Source organism: Silurus aristotelis, assembly GCF_946808225.1.
Source record: "Silurus aristotelis genome assembly, chromosome: 7".
Classification (NCBI taxonomy): domain Eukaryota; kingdom Metazoa; phylum Chordata; class Actinopteri; order Siluriformes; family Siluridae; genus Silurus; species Silurus aristotelis.
Window position 1 is genome coordinate 26,901,476 of NC_139580.1, and position 10,731 is coordinate 26,912,206.

Sequence of the window (10,731 nt, forward strand, 5' to 3'; positions counted from 1 at the left end):
CACCGAAAAAACGTGTTTACAGATCACACGAATGTGAGTTTTAACACTGATTTATAAACTGTATTGTTAATTGGTACTGTATCCTTTAATAAACGTATATTTGTATTTAGACCTATGTCGTGCATGGACGACAATTAAGGATTAAAAAAAGAGCAAAAAAATAAGTTGAGACGGTCTAATATGCTTCATCAACAATGAAGTTTCTAAAAAACAGAACCTAATGAGAAGCCATTTAGATGCCTTCAGCAATATAGTACTAGGTGTTCGTATCCTACATGGTATTCTATTAACTGTGATAAAACAGTGGACAGGGAGTGCAAATGGTGACTCATATCAAATCCACTCTCCCACTCGAAGTGAATATATAACACAAAATGGCTGCTCTGCCATGTTTTAGGCACTTGGCTTGTCCATTAGGGCCTTTACATAAAACAGACATCAATTTTCCATTTCAAATGAAATAAAGGTGCATCTGAAACAGCGTCTTGTGTATTCTTTTGCGTTTCTCTTGCGTCTCTCACACACACAGACATCAAATCCAATTGTCACATCATTGCGCTATTGACAGACACCCACCCAGTGCTTTTGAAGTAGTCTGACCTTTGACCAGTACATGTGCCTAAAGGACCTCTCTATTACTAACCACTGGTTTAAGAATGAAAGAGCATGACCTCTAGGGCAAAAGCGTGACTCAGGGGGCCGTTCAGAGCCCCATTGAAACTTTGTGGTGTTTGTTTGATTTGACAAGGTAAAGACTGTGCACACATTAAGTGTCTCCAACAAGAGGTTCAGCCCCTAAGGGATGACCTCTGGGACCCCAGGCAGCACTTCTTATTAACTAACGTTGACCTAAGACCCCTGGAATCAACTGAGCGTGACCATGCGCTACCGCCCACACACACACACAAACACACACACACTTACGCACTACTACGCTCACCATCCACCGCATACACACACCGCACGTGAGGTGCCACTCATTTAGTACTAATCGTGTTGCTCAAATAGTTTAATAATAATTTGTTTTTCTTCATTTTTGTGTCCTAAAAATTTGCTTTTAGGAAATAAGAAAAATAGAATAGAAAATAAAAGAAATGGAATTTAAAAATAAATTTCTAGGTGTTTCAACAGATAAACTCTACCTATTTAATTACAATTATGAGGGGAAAAAAAGCATATTTGTATTATAAGTATTTAATTATCATATTTTTATTTAATAAAAAACATTATGCAACAAAATAAAACAATGCAAATGTTTGATAAACTATAAGTCTATAGCTGTTTTTCTATCAGGTTATAGACATTATAAACTACGCTCATTTTCACACTAATAGTTAAACCGTCTCATTTCTTATTTTATATAATAATAACTTCATTACATCATTTAAACAAATTGTTTAATAAAAAAATTATTATTAACAAATATGACCCATCAAAATTACAGTCATGGTCACACACAAATTGTCAGCCATAAAAAAAAAAACATATACAATTTTATTCCATTTTACACAACATGCATTTATGAGACAAACACTATATCCATGTACATTATATTGTACACATCTGTAGTGCAAAATGTCACACATATCAATGTTCTTGCATGATTTACATTTTCTCCCAGCTTTAAGTATTTTTGTAAAAAAAAAATATATGAATACAAAACCATCCATTTCATTATTATATTATATTTTTTTCTCTTTTTTGCTCAGTTTTATCTATATTCAAATCATAGCTTTTAGCAATAAAACTTTAAATATTTGCATCCCAATATCTCCTGCACAGCATTATGAGACAAATGTATATGTTGTATACATATGTGTATATTATATATTTATATAACATTTATTACCCTTAAAACTTATCAACACTGTAGAATAGATGAGTGTACAAATATTTGAATATCCATTAATATTTAAATCCACACATGCAAGAAATAAATTGAAATAAAATTCTTTTTAAAACTTGGTATTATTATTATTATTATTATTATTATTGAACACAGCAATAGCATTAAATCTAATCCCAGGATTACCATGTTACTAATACAGAATAATAAAACAAAATCATAATTAATTTACTATTGTGCTATTGTGTTCAGTGCACAAACTTATACATTCTCATCATACTGATGACAAGGACATAATAAAAGAAAGACATTTTATATAGTGGTCCATCTCCTGTATTACATATACATATTATTTCACTGACTTTAACTCACTTTATTGTAGATTTTACATTTTCATATCACAAGCTTATTTGACCCACATTATCTGGTGTTGCAGATTAAATACCCTCCAGACTTATATATATAATTTCAGTAAAAATAAAAGCCTGTTAATCATTCCAGTGTTCCAAACAAGAAACCAAACACCCCTCAAAAAGGGAAGGCAAACGAGGCATTAGTGTGCAGCAGTTTGCCGATGCCTGTGTGTGTGTGCTCCTGCTGTGTCCACCTGCATAAAACTCCTTTGCTGAACTGGAATCTCACTCATAAAATCATATGTAACCAAAAAAATATAGACCAAATAGACCAAATGAAGAACTTTTTTTTCCCTATAATACATATTAATTCTTTGCAAAAAAAAAAAAAAAAGAACCCAAAAAAATGAATGCAAAAAAATTCATGAATTAATACAATGAAAAAAAAGAATGCAAATGAAACATCATTAAAAAATATAATAAAGGAGAATCCGAATTTCACTAAATACAACACGCCTCAGTTTGGATTAAAGACGGAAAGCCTGTAGTATTTAAATAGTATTTAATTATTAGGTAATATTTGTCTGACTTCTTTCCTACACAATTAAAGCCGGACCCTTGACTTTAAAAGCAGTATTATGTAAAAAAAAACAAAAAACAAGAATTTACATTCTTGAAAAAGGTCAGAGTCTCTTCTAAATGGTCTAAAGTCCACTGAAGGCTTTTGAGACTTTCGAGGTCTGTCTTACATCAACGTTAGCTGCCTCTTAACAGAACAGTCACCCAGACAGGACCTACACATTCGCCTCCTCAGCATAAGTCCTCTCTTCCTCGTCCTGCACTAACAGAGCCACGATGGCCCGATCGATATCATCACCCTTAATGTATGTACAACATTACACACTATAATAATCATAATAATGTTGGCTTCATCAAGGATTTCATTTGAATTTAATGATATTAATGTTTTATTGGTTATTAGTATGAAATGGCTACAACTGGTATAAAAACAGCCAACAACCTCTTTAATGAAAGAAATAAAAGAAATATGTATTACTATAATTAGCATCATTCTTTAGATGGTAAATGCTATTTAGATCACGTTATGTATTATAAGAACTGAAAGCGCTGTCTCAAAGAGATGTGAAGAGATTTATAATGATATTTTGTATCAGGAAAATAACTGGGGAATAGAAATGCTCATAAAAGGGTATTTCCTCACTTTCTTTCTTTTTAAAAAAATAAATAAATAATAATAATAGTAATACGTATAATACCACAATTCAAACACATCAAATCACCGAGAGAGGAATAAAACCTGTTCTAGTAAAGCGTTTTTTTTTTACTTCTGGATTCAGAACGTTATTCTTGATGAAGCTTTGCATGCTCTCGGCACACTCTCTTTTTAACCGCATGCATTACTTCTTCGAGTAAAACCTAATGATCAAATATGGGAAATATAGCAAACAAATACATTTATGGCCGATCATTTTTTTCTTCTCATATTTGTCTCACATTCTCACAAGCTCTGGGGTCTTTGGCAAACAATGCTGGGTAAATATTTTCATAATTCATGTAGTTTAATTTCAACCCAGATGATTTATGCAATATAATTGTTCTGCCTATGTGGTAGCAGTTCAACTGTTCTTTTTATTTCATGTATAATTATTATGATGATTATAAGAATAATTATACTAATTATTATTATTATTATTATTATTATTATTATTATTATTATTATTATTATCATTGTTATTATTATTATTATTATTATTAGTGTTACCACCAACACCACTACTGCTACTTATTATTATGACTTAATTAATTGAATAATAATTATTATCATGATGTTAATAATTGTATTAATTTTATTATTAGAATGCAATTGATGCACCTGATTCATCCCAGACTAATGAAGAATACATTATAAATATAAGAATATGTATTGTTCATATCTATGTTTGAGCTACAATTCTAGATAAAATTTACTTTATTTTAAAAAAGTCAACAACATAAATCATCATATTCTGAGAAGCAATTCTGCCGTGTTTCACGATCAGCTCTGAAAAAAGCCTGCAGTTATTTTCACTGTTACATGGCCTCACCCTGTGAAAGTAGATGTTCTTAGCCACGCTTATTACTAAGTTCAGCTTTTCCCCATGAAACAAGGAAAACAAAGACGTTTTAACCATAAGCCTTGACAAAATATATTCACGCTTTTGCGTCCTTTTGAACGGTTTTGTATTTTCGGTGTAACATGGCACCTGTTGAGATAATGTCCTAAAATAATTATTACATTTGATTTTAAAAAAATAGTTTCATTAATTATTTTAAAAAGGATAATACAGTATATTATATATAGGAGATAACAGAGTCTTGATAGTCTTTCTATCATCTGCAGCAGACCAGAAAACTGAACAAAAACAATGACACATCCTCAAAAAAAAAAAAAAAATCTGTCTGCAAGTTTCCCTCGGGTCTTTTTTCAATAAATAAGAATAATGATAATGAATGGATTCTCCAGTTTTTACTAGTACGTTTGTTAACAATGTTAAGTTTACAAAAAAAATTTTATTTACTGTAACACTTTGCCTGGCATGTAAACCATTTACTATTTACTAGGGATGTGCATCTCCATTACTGAGAATGATGTGATTTGCCTTTCGATGTATAGCCAATAAAACGATATATTAAAGGTAAATATGAAGCATCTACCCATGCAATGTGATACGATTCCCCCCTATTAGAAAGCAGTGCGATCCGATTTCGAATTGATTCAACACAATGTGATTCAATTTAAAAAAATATGATGCTATGCAGTTCACTATTGTACAAATAGTTTGCTTTTATTTCTTTGGTTTAGACAGACAGCAAATCATCAATTTAGTTAAATGCCTTTTCACTTCTAACGTATAGCCCTTTCACTAACTTCCTTTGTAGTGCAAAAAAATAAAAATAAAAAAGATGAAATAAAATTAGGCGTTCTTTTTCTGCTCTGTCTTCAGGAAGATGCACCTCTACCTCTGCCATGTTAATCTGTATTTCTATGTGATTCTCAGGACACGCCTCGATCTTTGTAGTGTTGTGATACGTCATATTCATGTAGCAGCAGCGGTTGAAGATATTGGTCACAAATCATTAGTCACTTTCTAATTAATAAAAGTATAGTGTATCTACTCATAATTCTATATGAATAAATAGTTTTTTACCGATTTGTAAATATGTTCAAAATAATGCATTGCGATAAAAATGCCAACTTGTGTCACACTTTTTTACTACTATTTACTATTACTTCATGCACTTTAAATCATGGGGGCAGTGTTTCATCTGTAAATATAATGAGAGTTGACTGATGCTCTATGGGCAGTCACATATATGTTCCTATACCACCCACACCAAGCAACAAAATCATGCCATCCATCATGTCCAATCTCCATTTTTTTTTTGTATGTATGGTAAAATTGGTGTACTCTTTCACCCTCTCTACCTCTCTCTTTTCTCCAGTCTAGAATGAGGGGGTTGTGAACTCTGGACACTAATGTGTGCCAAACCCATGACAAAAGAGTCCTTTATGCACAGTGTATGCAGATAGATCTGCTTCTTTTGTGCATAGACAGGGAGCCTAAGCCTGGATAGAGATAGGAGGAGGGAGAAAGGAGGTTTTAAAGGGGATGTGAGCAGACCTTTTGATTGGCATGTAAGAAAGCGTAAAAGATTAAGACTTCTGAGAGATATATACTGTATATATATATATATATATATATATATATATATATATATATATATATATATATATATATATATATATATATATATGGTGGGTTCCATATTGTTCCAATAGCCTCATGAAGCAATTTTATAGTGTTTATAGCTACAAATTAAACAACACTATGTATTTTCTTTTTTGGTCCACTGACAGTTTTCTAGAACCGCATGAGTAATTACATATACACAAACATATGCACACTTACACCTAATTATACACAAAGAGCTTGGGTGATGGTGGTGATTGCGAGCGATTGTGCGAGTCCCTGCGTGTTCTGTGCCAGTCGAAGTGAAAAGAGTTGGCACGGGCCTCTTTCCACCATCTCATGTGCAGCTGGCACTGCCCTAACAAAAAAAAAAAAAAACAACCCAAGGCCTTAGTGTCCTGCATTTGCTTCCATAACTGTTGTCTGGCTGCCTATGGTTCAGAAAAAAAAAAAGAAATACGCAGAATCATGAAAGTTATTTCACGTGGAGAAGGTGGGAAGGATCGTTATGATAGATGAAAAGAAAGGCATGAGAGAAGATACACTTTCCCAGTTTGTCTAGATTGACCTCTGGATCTTTCTGGCTGGATTCAATGGAAATAGCGCTGACTTGCGCCTACTAAATCTTTCTGGTGATTCAAATGAGGCTGTGTGGACAAAAGCCCCATGCGGGAGCCATATGCACATATTGATGCAACTAGGAAGTCATGTCTGTGCTGATGTTCTTTGACTGTAAAACACTGATTTTGCCATCACATATCACACAGACATCAGACATCAGACACTATTGCATTTTCAACTCAAACTATTAAGAAATACCTATATTCATGTATCTGCAAGTATTTAATAAAGAATGTAATAAAAAAAAAATTATTATGTCTGATTTACGTAATTCCAGCCTATTGCACGGATATTAGTACAGTGATCTTATTTACCATTACTTTACAAAACCATTCGACATGCACTGATTAATGGATTATTTTAGGGTGTATTGCAGGCTGCACAAAGCAACATGCCCCAGAATGCCTTGCGAAAGTCCAGCTGTAAATGTTAACTCTTTGAGAGGCAGTGTCATGAGTGGAAGTTCGGGTTCCACAGAAATACGTGGAGAGGCAGACATTGCTGGCGTTGTCTTGTCACCAGTTTTTGTGCTCCCCCTTCGCTTGAACTAGAATGAAATGTTCCACATTCCATATTTGGTCATAGTACAATTTTATTGCTCATTCACAATCAGGTATTTTTTTCAGATTTTAACAATATGTTTTCAACTTATACATTTTGATCACTAAAATGTAATCTTTTACTGACTTATTATGAATTTTAATTTTTTTCACCCAGATACGTAGGTGTACACTTTATTGCCAAAGGTTTGTGGACACCCGGCCATAAGATTCATATGTGATTTTTGAACATCCCATTCCACATTTAGTCCCCATTTGCTTCTATAAAATAAATCCATTCTTTTGGGAAGATGTTGCACTAGATTTTGGAGTGTGCTTGTGGAGATTCATGCTCATTCAGACATAAGTGTGTTAATAAAGTCAGCTACTGATGTAGGTGAGGTGAGGAGGCCTCGGGTGCAGTCACCCTCTACCTCAAACTCTAGAGCAGGAGATCTCCAAATCCAAACTATGCAAAGCATATCTACATGGAGTTTGCTTTGTGCACAGGGGCATTGTCATGTTGGAATAGGTTTTGGGTCTCCTAGTTCAAGTGAAGGAAAAATTCGAAAGACACCCTGTACAATTGTGTGATACCAGTTTGGAAAAGAGCCACATATGGCTGGGAATGTCAGGTGTCCCAATACTTTAGTCCATATAGAGTCCCTATGATTTCTCTCGTCGATGATGACAAAATTTGTCAGCCACACGTTCATAATGCAAACTTCTTTTCCCTTTCAGGAACTCGAGCTGCGTCAAAAATCGCTTTGGGAACGCCTCGCGTTGTTCACACTCTGAATCATGTGTAAAATCTGGCCAATAGGCAGTAGTGATGTCATTGGTGGGTGACATCGCGCAAACCAGGAAGCTACAAAATTGGAGCGCAATGGGAGCGAAATTAGCTTCTTTCTGTTCAGGTACGCGCTTGAGCGCTTTAAGCCATGAGCTTTACCTGCAAGCAGAATTCCGGGGATACACGCAGCCCATGTGTTGTTTGCATTTTTAGCCGTCAAGTCAAGTCAAGTCAAGTTTATTTGTATAGCGCTTTTCACAACAGACATTGTCTCAAAGCAGCTTTACAGAAAACAACAGTGAAGGTGAATGGTGTGCGTTTGTCCCTGATGAGCAGCCGTGGCGACAGTGGCAAGGAAAAACTCCCTTAGATGATATGAGGAAGAAACCTTGAGAGGAACCAGACTCAAAGGGGAACCCATCCTCATATGGGTGACATCAAAAGTTTGGTCATAAATCTTTCAACAATACAGAACAATTTGTGATCATCATAGATCCAGCATCAGCTTCTCCATGCCAGGGCCTTTAAACACTCGGCATCTACTTCTCCATGATCATCCATAGGTCCATAATCTTCACGAGGTGGGACGTGACTGGAGCTGGCCAAACCTCAGGAAGCCTCGGGATGGGGAGAGAAAGAGAAGCAGTGGAGAGGAATTAGCGTAGCTGCTGTTCATGATATTAACAGCACAAGTTGATAATGTGCATGTGATCAGATGTTCTGGAGCACAAGGTTGTGATGTGATGTGCGTGATGTGTGTTATGTGTAGGCTTTGCTAAAAAGATATGTTTTTAATCTACACTTAAACTGGGAGAGTGTATCTGAACCCCGAACACTGTCAGGAAGACTATTCCAGAGTTTAGGAGCTAAATGTGAAAATGCTCTACCGCCTTTAGTGGACTTTGCTATTCTAGGAACTACTAGAAGCCCAGAGTTTTGAGATCTCAGGGAGCGTGACGGATTGTAGCGTGTTAAGAGACTGGATAGATACATGGGAGCCAAACCATTTAGTGCTTTATAAGTGAGTAGCAGTAGTTTGTAGTCTATTCGAAACTTAATAGGAAGCCAATGTAGGGACGATAAGATTGGGGTTATATGATCGTATTTTCTTGACCTAGTAAGAACTCTTGCTGCGGCATTCTGAACTAACTGAAGCTTGTTTATTAATGATGCAGGACATCCACCTAGTAATGCATTACAGTAGTCTATTCTAGAGGTCATAAACGCATGGACGAGCTTCTCTGCATCAGATATAGATAACATATTTCTTAGCTTAGAAATATTTCTAAGGTGAAAGAAGGCTGTTTTTGTAACTTGATTGATGTGATTTTTAAAAGATAAGTTGCTGTCTAAAATAACTCCCAGGTCTTTTACCGTTGAACTAGTAGTTACAGAACAACCGTCTAAATGCAGGCTGAGATGCTGGAGCTTCTGTGTACTATTTTTTGGGCCGATGAGCAAAATCTCCGTTTTATCAGGATTTAATAGCAGAAAGTTATGGGTCATCCAATCTCTTATTTCTTCAACACACTCAGTTATGCGAGCTAATTGAGCTGTATCGCCTGGTTTGGATGAAATATATAGCTGGGTATCATCAGCATAACAATGGAAGCTAATTCCATGCCTTCTAATAATATTTCCTAATGGAAGCATGTATATTGTAAAAAGCAGGGGTCCCAGAACTGACCCTTGTGGCACGCCATAATTTACTAGCATTATCCTGGATAGCTCTCCATTTAAATCTACGAAATGGTAACGATTGGACAGGTAGGATTTAAACCAGCTTAATGCCTGTCCCTGAATACCGATGTAATTCTGTAAGCGATCGAGGAGAAGATCATGATCTATAGTGTCGAACGCAGCACTAAGATCTAGTAAAACTAATAGGGAGATGTAGCCTTGGTCTGAAGCTAAAAGCAGGTCATTAGTGATTTTAACTAGAGCAGTTTCTGTGCTATGATGGGGCCTAAAACCTGACTGAAACTCTTCAAAGATATTGTTCTCCTGCAAGTGGTTACATAACTGGGCAGCGACAATCTTTTCTAAAATCTTAGACATAAATGGGAGATTTGAAATTGGTCTGTAATTCGATAGCGTGTTTGGATCCAGATTAGGTTTTTTAATGAGGGGCTTAATAACTGCTAACTTGAGGGATTTAGGGACATGACCTAACGATAGTGAGGAGTTAATAATATTGAGAAGAGGCTCACCAGCTGTATATAACACTTCCTTCAGTAGTTTAGTGGGAATTGGATCTAACTGACATGTTGTTGATTTAGCTTTCATAATAGCATCATACAGCTCTTCCTGTCCTATACATGTAAAACAGTGTAGTTGTGGGGTTGTAAGTACGATAGCCGTGTGGCTATGCACTCCCGGAGAGCTCCTGTTCCCCGGGAAAAGCACTCACCTTTAGCAGTTCCTTCTCCCGGTGCGTGTAATGTGGTGCTCTGTCTCTCATATCTCTCTTATGAGCTCTCCCTCACGGCTCAGGTCCCGCTCTTGCCGAGGTGAAGCGGCGCCGAAGGTTACGGGGCTCGCAGGCCGACCTAGCAGAAGGCATGAAAACAGATGAGTCCTCTCCAGCCTCCCCTGCTGGGCTGAGCTCCTGTTTTCCGGGGAAAGCACTCGCGTGGGCAGTTCCTTGTTCCGGCAGGTGTAACGCGGAACTCCGTATTTCTTCCACCGAGGGAGAATTGTCAGATGCTAAGGAGCCCACGGACTCCTCAAAGCTTGTGCTGTTCAAGTAGCTCCGGGAGGTAGTGACGTTGGCCGTTTCTAAGCTAGAGATAGCTTGGCCTGATGAGAAGTGGAAGCAACGCATTTC